At 51.8% G+C, this 11,505-nt stretch overlaps 1 long non-coding RNA gene across 2 annotated transcripts; it reads left to right on the top strand.

The window, feature by feature from the left end:
• The first annotated feature begins 4,072 nt into the window (after positions 1–4,072).
• On the top strand, positions 4,073–7,733 carry LOC135408976 (uncharacterized). Of its 2 annotated transcripts, none has more exons than XR_010427966.1 (4): positions 4,073–4,140; positions 4,686–4,797; positions 5,118–5,247; positions 7,083–7,733. It is a non-coding gene; the product is annotated as an uncharacterized LOC135408976 (long non-coding RNA). The 2 variants fall into 2 exon arrangements; XR_010427965.1 differs by having other exon boundaries at positions 7,065–7,733.
• The last annotated feature ends 3,772 nt before the right edge of the window (positions 7,734–11,505 follow it).

The raw sequence follows: 11,505 nt of genomic DNA, 5'->3' as shown, positions 1-11,505 counted from the left end.
TGTTGTCACTGAGGAGTCAAACTCTGCTTTAAATCATGAGACACTGGCCTAATGGCCAAGTGTCAGGAAAGAAGGGGGAATGCTCTCTGAGTGTTGAGATGTAACAAGAGCTGATCCTTTTTGCAGTGGGATGTAGCCTGGAAAGTGCACAGAGCTGAGCTAAGGGATTGAAAGGGACCAAGCAAGGGAGGTGAAGAAGGAAGGAAGAAGGGAAGTGAGGCAGCAGGCAAGCAGCAGCAAGTTGCAGTGTAAGCAGGTGAGTTGTGTTGAGGTTCCTAAGGCAGGCACTGAGGACTTTGAGGGCTCCAGACAGAGCAGACCTGGGAAGGCCCTTGGTGAAGCCCCTTGGAAACCTTCTAAGGGTAGGTGTGTATGGTAATGAGTGTTGGAAAATGTCCTGAGTATGGAATAGGAATGCAGGGAAGGAAAATGAATCCTCCTGTAATGCTGCCATATCAGCTGCAATGGAGATAGGTCTGTGTGCCCTTTGGGATCTGATTACCAGGGCACCTGGTGAGCCGGGATGATTCAAGAGCATAGGAATAAAAGATTTCATGGCTTCTAAAACTCACCATCTGAGTCTTAGAGGCTTCTTTGAAGAGCTGATTTCAGACAGGAAAATTGGCCCCCCAGGAGGGACTCTGTGCCTGCTCTCCCGTGGCTCCAAGGGATCTCTGGCCCTTCACGCCGGCACCGAGATTTTCTCGGGAAGGGCCTCAGATCCCCGGACCAGTCTGGGACACAGGCAAGATCCCCCTGCATTTTAGGACCAAATTGGCCCCCTGGAGGGACAGTGCTGTTGGTGCCCCCCGGGTTGGGGCACCCCGAGGACTCCAGCGCGCACCGAAAGGATTATTCGGGGAGATCCTCGGGGTGCCTGGCCCTGGGGAGCTCAAAGCAAGGTCCCTGCCATGGATTCAGGCATTGCTGAGAGTATCCCAGGGGTCCCTGTCCCTGCTAGACATGGAGCTCTCTAATGGACTGTAATTGGGTGATAAAAGTGGTGCTCCAAGTGCAAAAGAAGTGTGGGATTGGGATTAAGAAAGTGAGGATATTGAAACTGTAATTGCTGAAACTAAATGTGTCCAAGCAGCAGCTCTTGTTGTGCAGGGAATAACTCCTGTCAGCAGCAAGGTCCTGACTGAAGTGGCAGCTGCAGTTGTTCCTGTTGTGTGGGCCAGTGGACTTCCAGGAGGGTGGAAGAGGGTAGAACTTGTAGGTATTACCCCTAATGTGGGATCTATATGGGTAGGGCCAAGCCAGTGTCCTTTAAAATCAGAATGCCAGCTTGGATTGGTTGCAGTAACAGCTGAATTTGCTCATCCTGGTTTGCTTGTAGGACGTGAATGCAAGAACCTGCCAAGGAACCAATGACCAAGATGATTGATGAGTGCAGGACCTGAGAGAAGCACCTTGAATGACAACCTCGAGCAGTTTCCAGTATTGGATTGCAAAGATGGCCTTTGCTGCATCTCCTTGAGCAAGGAAAGCCAGGATACCTTTGCTTTGGAAGGAGAAAATGGGGAAAGCAGGAAGGAAGAAAAGAAACCCCCTGACTCCTCCCTCAGCCCCAGACAGCCCATGAACTGCCTTGCTGGGAATGGTAGGACAGGATGGACTCTGGATTGCTCCCTCTGGATGTGTGGTAAGACTGTTTTGCCAACTTTTAAGAATAGCATGTAAAGCATTTTCTGCCTTGGCTAGATGGTGCAAGGGCAGCCTTTAAGCAGATGAAGCATTCCCTGAGGAGAGCTCTGGGTCTGCCATATGTCTCAGAACTGTTGGAAGCATCTTTGGTGGGGAGGGCAAACAAAGGCCAAGGTGTGCAGTGACCCCCCTGAGAAGGGACTTTGAGTTAATGGCATCCCTGCAAAGTGAACTTTGTGGGCTGTTCCCTCTGTAGGGCAGGTGATAGTCCCAGCTACAGTGATGGGAAAAATGGTTAAAAGGGAGCCCCAAAAGCTGGAAATCCTCCAGGAGGCTCTTGGCCAACAGAGTTTCCTGAGTTCGCCCTGCAAGAAGGACAGTGATAGCTTTTGAGTGCTGGTAGATCCTTTGAATAGATAGCCTTGAGTGTGTCCTTGTTGCACCAGTAGGCCGTGTCAAACTCCCTATATTCCAGGAGATATACATATTGAATTTTAAACTGATCTTCATAATCCTTCATAATCCTGAGGCTCTCCCCTGCAGGAACTCCAGGAACTCCTGGTGCCGCCTGGGCCGATGGATTGGACGCCCCAGCCCCTCCGTTCCTGCCCAGCCACTGGGTCCGTGTCCAGTGGTGGCACTGCCAGCCCTGCAGGTGAAGTGGGAAGGGCCTTTCCAGGTCTTGTGGGTCACATTGATAGAAGCTAAATTTGCAGAAAAAGGACCTGGGGTCTGTTATTCTTGAGTTCAGAAAGCTCCTTTTGGTTGGTGAGCAGGACAAAGTGGATCCTTCAGAGTTCCCATCCGTGTTTGTGTCTTAACCTGTGTTAGGATTCAGGGCTGTAGCTGTTGTTGTCACTGAGGAGTCAAACTCTGCTTTAAATCATGAGACACTGGCCTAATGGCCAAGTGTCAGGAAAGAAGGGGGAATGCTCTCTGAGTGTTGAGATGTAACAAGAGCTGATCCTTTTTGCAGTGGGATGTAGCCTGGAAAGTGCACAGAGCTGAGCTAAGGGATTGAAAGGGACCAAGCAAGGGAGGTGAAGAAGGAAGGAAGAAGGGAAGTGAGGCAGCAGGCAAGCAGCAGCAAGTTGCAGTGTAAGCAGGTGAGTTGTGTTGAGGTTCCTAAGGCAGGCACTGAGGACTTTGAGGGCTCCAGACAGAGCAGACCTGGGAAGGCCCTTGGTGAAGCCCCTTGGAAACCTTCTAAGGGTAGGTGTGTATGGTAATGAGTGTTGGAAAATGTCCTGAGTATGGAATAGGAATGCAGGGAAGGAAAATGAATCCTCCTGTAATGCTGCCATATCAGCTGCAATGGAGATAGGTCTGTGTGCCCTTTGGGATCTGATTACCAGGGCACCTGGTGAGCCGGGATGATTCAAGAGCATAGGAATAAAAGATTTCATGGCTTCTAAAACTCACCATCTGAGTCTTAGAGGCTTCTTTGAAGAGCTGATTTCAGACAGGAAAATTGGCCCCCCAGGAGGGACTCTGCCTGCTCTCCCGTGGCTCCAAGGGATCTCTGGCCCTTCACGCCGGCACCGAGATTTTCTCGGGAAGGGCCTCAGATCCCCGGACCAGTCTGGGACACAGGCAAGATCCCCCTGCATTTTAGGACCAAATTGGCCCCCTGGAGGGACAGTGCTGTTGGTGCCCCCCGGGTTGGGGCACCCCGAGGACTCCAGCGCGCACCGAAAGGATTATTCGGGGAGATCCTCGGGGTGCCTGGCCCTGGGGAGCTCAAAGCAAGGTCCCTGCCATGGATTCAGGCATTGCTGAGAGTATCCCAGGGGTCCCTGTCCCTGCTAGACATGGAGCTCTCTAATGGACTGTAATTGGGTGATAAAAGTGGTGCTCCAAGTGCAAAAGAAGTGTGGGATTGGGATTAAGAAAGTGAGGATATTGAAACTGTAATTGCTGAAACTAAATGTGTCCAAGCAGCAGCTCTTGTTGTGCAGGGAATAACTCCTGTCAGCAGCAAGGTCCTGACTGAAGTGGCAGCTGCAGTTGTTCCTGTTGTGTGGGCCAGTGGACTTCCAGGAGGGTGGAAGAGGGTAGAACTTGTAGGTATTACCCCTAATGTGGGATCTATATGGGTAGGGCCAAGCCAGTGTCCTTTAAAATCAGAATGCCAGCTTGGATTGGTTGCAGTAACAGCTGAATTTGCTCATCCTGGTTTGCTTGTAGGACGTGAATGCAAGAACCTGCCAAGGAACCAATGACCAAGATGATTGATGAGTGCAGGACCTGAGAGAAGCACCTTGAATGACAACCTCGAGCAGTTTCCAGTATTGGATTGCAAAGATGGCCTTTGCTGCATCTCCTTGAGCAAGGAAAGCCAGGATACCTTTGCTTTGGAAGGAGAAAATGGGGAAAGCAGGAAGGAAGAAAAGAAACCCCCTGACTCCTCCCTCAGCCCCAGACAGCCCATGAACTGCCTTGCTGGGAATGGTAGGACAGGATGGACTCTGGATTGCTCCCTCTGGATGTGTGGTAAGACTGTTATGCCAACTTTTAAGAATAGCATGTAAAGCATTTTCTGCCTTGGCTAGATGGTGCAAGGGCAGCCTTTAAGCAGATGAAGCATTCCCTGAGGAGAGCTCTGGGTCTGCCATATGTCTCAGAACTGTTGGAAGCATCTTTGGTGGGGAGGGCAAACAAAGGCCAAGGTGTGCAGTGACCCCCCTGAGAAGGGACTTTGAGTTAATGGCATCCCTGCAAAGTGAACTTTGTGGGCTGTTCCCTCTGTAGGGCAGGTGATAGTCCCAGCTACAGTGATGGGAAAAATGGTTAAAAGGGAGCCCCAAAAGCTGGAAATCCTCCAGGAGGCTCTTGGCCAACAGAGTTTCCTGAGTTCGCCCTGCAAGAAGGACAGTGATAGCTTTTGAGTGCTGGTAGATCCTTTGAATAGATAGCCTTGAGTGTGTCCTTGTTGCACCAGTAGGCCGTGTCAAACTCCCTATATTCCAGGAGATATACATATTGAATTTTAAACTGATCTTCATAATCCTTCATAATCCTGAGGCTCTCCCCTGCAGGAACTCCAGGAACTCCTGGTGCCGCCTGGGCCGATGGATTGGACGCCCCAGCCCCTCCGTTCCTGCCCAGCCACTGGGTCCGTGTCCAGTGGTGGCACTGCCAGCCCTGCAGGTGAAGTGGGAAGGGCCTTTCCAGGTCTTGTGGATCACATTTATAGCAGTTGACATTGCAGAAAAAGGATGTTGGGTCTCTTCTTCTTGAGTTCAGAAAGCTCCTTTTGGTTGGTGAGCAGGACAAAGTGGATCCTTCAGAGTTCCATCCATGTTTGTGTCTCAGCCTGTGTTAGGATTCAGGGCTGTAGCTGTTGTTGTCACTGAGGAGTCAAACTCTGCTTTAAATAATGAGACATTGGCCTGATGGCCAAGTGTCAGGAAAAATGGGGGAATGCTGTCTGAGTGTTAAGATGTAACAAGAGCTGATCCTTTTTGCAGTGGGATGTAGCCTGGAAAGTGCACAGAACTGAGCCAAGGGAGTGAAAGGGAGCAACCAAGGGAGGTGAACAAAGAAGGAAGAAGGGAAGTGAGGCAGCAGGCAAGCAGCAGCAAGTTGCTGTGTAAGCAGGTGAGTTGTGTTGAGGTTCCTCAGGCAGGCACTGAGGACTTTGAGGGCTCCAGACAGAGCAGACCTGTGAGGGCCCTGGGTGAAGCCCCTTGGAAACCTTCTAAGGGTAGGTGTGTATGGTAATGAGTGTAGGAGAATGTCCTGAATATTGAACAGGAATGCAGGTAAGGAAAATGAATCCTCCTGTGATGCTGCCATATCAGCTGCAATGGAGATAGGTCTGTGTGCCCTTTGGGATCTGATTACCAGGGCACCTGGTGGGCTGGAATGATTCAAGAGCATAGGAATAAAAGATTTCATGGCTTCTAAAAGTCACGATCTGAATCTTAGAGGCTTCTTTGAAGAGCTGAGTTGAGGCAGCAGAATTGGCCCCCCAGGAGGGACTCTGTGCCTGCTCTCCCGTGGCTCCAAGGGATCTCTGGCCCTTCACGCCGGCACCGAGATTTTCTCGGGAAGGGCCTCAGATCCCCGGACCAGTCTGGGACACAGGCAAGATCCCCCTACATTTTAGGACCAAATTGTGCCCCCTGGAGGGACAGTGCTGTTGGTGCCCCCCGGGTTGGGGCACCCCGAGGACTCCAGCGCGCACCGAAAGGATTATTCGGGGAGATCCTCGGGGTGCCCGGCCCTGGGGAGCTCAAAGCAAGGTCCCTGCAATGGATTCAGGCATTCCTGAGAGTATCCCAGGGGTACCTGTCCCTGCTAGACGTGGAGCTCTCTAATGGACTGTAATTGGGTGATAAAAGTGGTGCTCCAAGTGCAAAAGAAGGGTGGGATTGGGATTAAGAAATGAGCAGTGATGGTCCAATTGGCTGGTTTCTCTGGAATGTAATGGTAAGAGCTGCAGGAGTGCAAGGTGTGTGTTCCAGTCCCCACCATTTTGTTTGCACTTGTCCTGGTCAGACACAGGTCCAACTTCCTCAGTCCTTAACCCAATAGAAGGAGTGTGGCTTTAAAAGGCACAGACTCTGTTTCGGTGATGTAAGAAAGACGAAGACCTTTATTATGACAATGCATCAGCTTTTATATCCCAGGCAGAACAATAGGTAGTTCAAGCAGAACAATTGGTGATCTTCTACTTATGCTTACTTTTTCAAGTCTACATAATACAGCCTGTGTTTTAAGAGATACAAATAACTACATATCTTAGCCACCAAGGTCCTTCTTGCAGTCTTGTAGCTTCTTCTTCTGTGTCCTCTTTGTCCTGCTTTCCGTTCCCATGGCTTTCTGCCAGCTAGTTGAACAATGTCCACTGTCCTGGGCCTGAGGGAGGTGACACTGTTCACCTCCATAATTCCCCCTTCTTTTTTTACAAATAAAACAGCCTTTAATGCTTTGTTTATAGTTGGTTGATTGCATTGCATCAAGCATGGCAAGCATATTGCAATAGACAGAAACATCCTCACACCGGCCCATCCCATCTTTACTATGGATTTAACCCATGCTGATATTCCCCAACTATTCAGCAGGTTTTCCAGGTAATCCCAGCTCTCCTTAACATGCAGCTTTGCAACTCCCTTTTGCAACTGTTGGATGCACTGTGAATAGACTCCCAATGATCAGACAAATTCATACCACACCTTCCTTGAAATTCTTTACATTCATGTCCCTGAGCCAATAGTAAAAAGTCAATTGTAGCTCTATTCTGTAACACAGCAGGTCTGACTGAATTAACATCCAAAGGCAGTTCACTTAGTACCTTGCATGTTGCATTTGTTTGCTTTGCAAGACAGCATCCTAATTTGTTTCTTGTAGCTTTTGCTGTTCCTACAAGGGCAAATAGTGAAGCAAAAATTCAGGGTGCTTTATCCCAATAGGTTCCCCTCTCGTCACAGGCTGCAGCAAAAGCAGGAGTAGAGCATCCCTTTGGTCTCGCCCCAGCAGTGTGTGCAGGAGAACATCAGGAACATTGGGGACCATACAGGTCAGTCTTGCCCCAGCAGTGTGTGCAGGAGAACATCAGGAACACTGAGGACCATACAGGTCAGGTGTCCAATTGTGCAAGGCTCTCTGACTGCACGTGTTGGAATTCCTGGCCATGCCCTGTCTCCACAAAGAAGAAATTCCTTTCGGAAGACTGTGGGGTTTGGTCAGACTGACTGAATGGTTTCCACTCCTGTGTCGTTGCACCACAGTGACTCATTTCTATACGTGTCACCGTAGGCGTTGTTCCCTGCTTCTCATGGCTTGTCCAGGAGATGGAATTCCAGTGCTACACAATAGATGGCTCGTGGTGCTCCCAAAAGGAGCCTTTCTGTCTTCAGGGCAAGTTCTGGTGCCCCTGGAGCTGTTGGGAGAAGCAAAGGGGTGGCAGTGAGAGGCCTGGAATGATGTTGCTGTAGCACAGACATTGTTCCCTGGCAGGTTCCTGGCTTGGATTCCTTGGCTGCCACTTGGCAAGGCCTGGCAGGGCCTCAGTTGTGTAGGGAACCAAACATGGAATGGGAAAGCAAAGGGGGGGAGGTTCTGGTTTCAGAAGGGATCATTGCCTTCTCTTTCGGAAGGTACAGTGAGCTGGTCCAACTGTGGCAAGAAGAGCAAGTGGGCTGTGAAGGTTTGGAGCAGTCTGCAAGGTTCCTCATGCCCAAAGGAAGTGCAGCCCTGGAAGAGTCAGGAATACTGACAAGTGCCCCAGTTCTGGTGAAGCTCAACTGTGTAAAACACTTATGGAGCTAAAATTCCACAGCACTGAGCTGTTGGGTCCCAAATAATAGTGAAGAGAGAGGCAGAAACTCCCCCTGCTGCTGGGGCTGAACTGTCTGCAGTGACTGGGCAGGACTTGGCCCTGATGCCTGAGTGCTCTCCAACCCCCCCAGGCTCGATCCCAGCTGTCAGCCCCTGGCTCCATAACTTGAGAAGAGGGTGTTCCTGCCAGCCCAGCTGCTGTGTTGGTGGTCCTGGGGGCACCTCTTGCCCTGGCCTGCTGTGAATGTGTTTGTGTTGTAGCTCAATAAAGTCCCTTTCAGTGGTGATTGTGTCATTTTTGTGTTAGTTCCTCTCCCCTCTTGCCCTGCCCCGGTGGCTGCATCACTGGCTTGTGCCTAAATGAACTCTTCCCCTGCAGCAGTTCCCTGCTGCTCTCAGAGAGGGTGGAGTTGAGGTCTCTGAGCAAAGGGAAAAAGGATCCATCCAAGGCAGGCCAGTGCTCCCCCCCTGCCTTCCTCCAGCCTCCCGTGTTTCCAGTTCCCATCCCTGCTGGACACACAGCCTGTTCCCAAACAACCCCTGTTCCTGTTCTCTCTCTGTGTCTCCCCTCACACCTCCCCTCCTATAATCTCCAGCCGCCCAGGCCCCTGTTTTTGAGGGGCATTCCTGGGCTGCTGCCCCCCATTCTTTATAAATGAAGTGCCAAGAGCCCCAAGTGCAGAGAGGTCTGCAGGGAATCAGTGCCCAGAGCTGCCTGTGCCTGCCTGTGTTCCTGCAGTTCTCCTTCCTGTTCTCCCTGGGCTGGAGAGACCTGCCTGCCCTGGGTTTATTGGAGCAGAGGGATGGGATTACATTTGTCCAGAAGGTTTGTTCACAGACATGTTTTCTGACAGACAGTGCCATTTCCCTTTTGTCTTTCCCAAGTTTTTCCAAGTGCTGCCCAGCACGGGGATCCATGTGGTGGGACAGTGACTGGCAGGAGGAAGGGGAGCCTTGGCCTCACCTGCCCAGCTCAGGTGGGTGGCACAGAATGGGGGTGGGCTGGCAAGGCATGAACACATTTCTGAGTTCTGGAGTGCCTTGAATCCTTTCCCTGTCAGGTTTCTCTCCCTCATTTCCTGGGCTCCATTGTCCCAGGTGTCTCTTCCTTTACCCAAAGTCCAATGGCAGAGGATTGACTGACTCCCATGGGAGGTTTGGAATGAAAAGGGTTCTGTTCAAATGGGGCAAGGAATGCAGTAAGAAAGATGAGCCTCCTTTTAGTGCCTGAAGTAGAGAGGAATAAAAATGGTGGAAAAGGTCCCATTTTATTTGTTGTCCCCCCTGGATTTTTCATGGCTAAAACTCTCTAGTGAGCAATTGAAGAGAAGGGTGAAGGGCAGGAGCCTTTGACTTGCCCAGTGCCCTTAATTGCCTTGTTCTCCTCTCTTCCAGGCCAGGCCAAAGCCCTGCTCCAGCCCAGCTCTGCCAAGTGCCCTGGGCTGGGAGCAGCCAAAGGCAAGAGGCTGCAGCCCCGCTGGCCGGGCTGGGGGCTCCTGGTGCTGCCCGTGGGGTGGGGTAAGTCAGAGGGACACGTTTCTCTCCTCCTGCTGTTGGCATTTGCTCCCTGGGCACTGGATGTGTAAGGAAGGATGGAGTGGCAGGGAAGGGCAGTGTTTCCAAACTGTCTGAATGTTGCCCCCAGGTTTGGGATGGAGCAGGGATGGGGGTGGTTGGGTTTGGCTTGGGCCGGTCAGGATCAGCCATAAAGGACCCACCAGAGCCCTGAACCCTCACTGGACATGTCCAGCCCCTCAAGTCATTAATTTTCAATAGAGGACAAAGTATTGGTACTTGCTTCTGATCTGTGGAGGATTTCCTTTGGAATGATCAATGCAAAACATCTCTTTGGGTCTTTTGTTTGTTTGTTTGTTTGTTTGTAATTTCCTCTCTGGCTTCAATGAGTTTGGTGTGTTCCTATTAAGGAAGCAGCCTGTTTTTATCTTGAAATTTGGGGTGGTTTGGTTTGTTTAGGTTTTTTTCCCCCCACTGACTCGGGCCATCCGTGCATAGTCCGTGTTGTCCCACAGGACTGTTCTGGTTCTGGGTCAGAGAGAGAGAAGGGAAGTGGCTTTTCCTCATCTGGAATGTTTCCAAGCAGAAGTGGGACATTGTCCTGCCCCTCCCCAAAGCACTGCAGGCACCTGGGAGTAGCTCAGGGCTGGCCCAGTTCTCTGAGACAGAACTATGGGGGAGAGGTTTAAGTATTAATCACATCTCTGGTGTCCCTTGGTTGTAAGGATTGGGTCCTACACTCCCAGAGCGTTAAGGAGAACAAGGAACTTCTGTTCTTCCTGGCAAACCTTCTGCTATTGCTTGTGCAGTGTTTGGGTTCTGTTGTCTGAGTTCCTGTCCAGGATCTTTCTAAGAGAACCTGTTAGAAATGTAGAGGTAGGATTAGAATTTGGGTCTGTTGCCTCCCCAACTGCCTCCAAGTCCTGATGGACTGGAGTGATGAGTGCTTTCAGCCCAGGGTATTTCTTGATATTGTGTGGCTTTCCCTCAGCTGTGGGTGAGGAATTGTGCAGGCAAGGCCTGTGTGCCCGTGGGTGTCTCCCGTGTGTGTCCGTGTGGCAGGGCTGGGACAAGGACTCGTGCAGGGACCCAGCTGGCACTGGAGCTGCTGCCATTCTGAGCCACTGCCAAGGGCTGTGGAGAGACCCTCTGGGAGGCTGTTGCCAGGATTCCATTGGGAGCTGGATCTCCCTCCAGCTGCAGCAGCCAGGGGAGGGTTCTTCCTTGTGCAGCCCAGTGGCTTCTGCTCAGGCTGGCCCAGAGTGGGGCTGGGGCAGGTTCTCCAGGGAACTGGAGCCAGCCCTGAACAGGGCTCTGGAGAGCAGGAGCTGCAGGGACTGAGGTTTGCAAAGCTGGGCTGAAGTTTGTCAAAGCAGCAGAACATTCTCATTCTGGTGGGTTTGTGGAGTCCGTGTTGGTGCCCAGGAGAACTGGGTCAGACTGGGCTTTGTGGTCCGAGAGCTGCCCCCCTAAATTTGGCAGGCTGTGTGTGCTGGCAATGAAGTGCTATCCCAGAGGCTGATGGTTTCTGTCTCCAGGGATGCCCAGGACGCTGCTAATGCCCAGGGATCTGCTCTGGGTCCAGGCTGTCCGTGCTGGAGGGCCCTGGTGGCTGCAGTCCCTGAGCCCGCAGAGACAGAGAGAGCCCCGGCCCGAGTGGCCTTTGGCCCCTGGTCCTGAATTTGGGGTGAGCCTGGGAGCGTGTGGAAGGTGAGAATGAGGGCTGTGTTCCAGCCTGACACCGGGAAGGTCAGTGTTTCCCTGGAGGGGGAAGGTTTGGGCCCGCAGGCTGAGTTGGAACAGGACCAGGGCAACAGACGCTGCTGTCTTTTGTTGCCTCCTGAGGTCTTCTGTCCCCCTTGGAGATTTCCTCCCGGGCTGTGGCCCCACAGGGAGCAGAAGGGAAAGCTACCAATGCCATGGGCATTGCCAGCCTTTGTCTCTCTGCTTTGCCATCCAAGCTGGGAATTTGCTGCTGTTGCTGCCGAGGCTCCCCTACCTGGGAGTTGTGTCCTCCTTGCAGCCCTTCCCAGCCCCAGCCATGAGCTCCAGTTGTGC

Source organism: Pseudopipra pipra, unplaced genomic scaffold, assembly GCF_036250125.1.
Source record: "Pseudopipra pipra isolate bDixPip1 unplaced genomic scaffold, bDixPip1.hap1 HAP1_SCAFFOLD_99, whole genome shotgun sequence".
NCBI lineage: Eukaryota > Metazoa > Chordata > Aves > Passeriformes > Pipridae > Pseudopipra > Pseudopipra pipra.
Note: the sequence above shows the minus strand (reverse complement) of the source record. Positions and strands in the feature narration are given on the sequence as shown.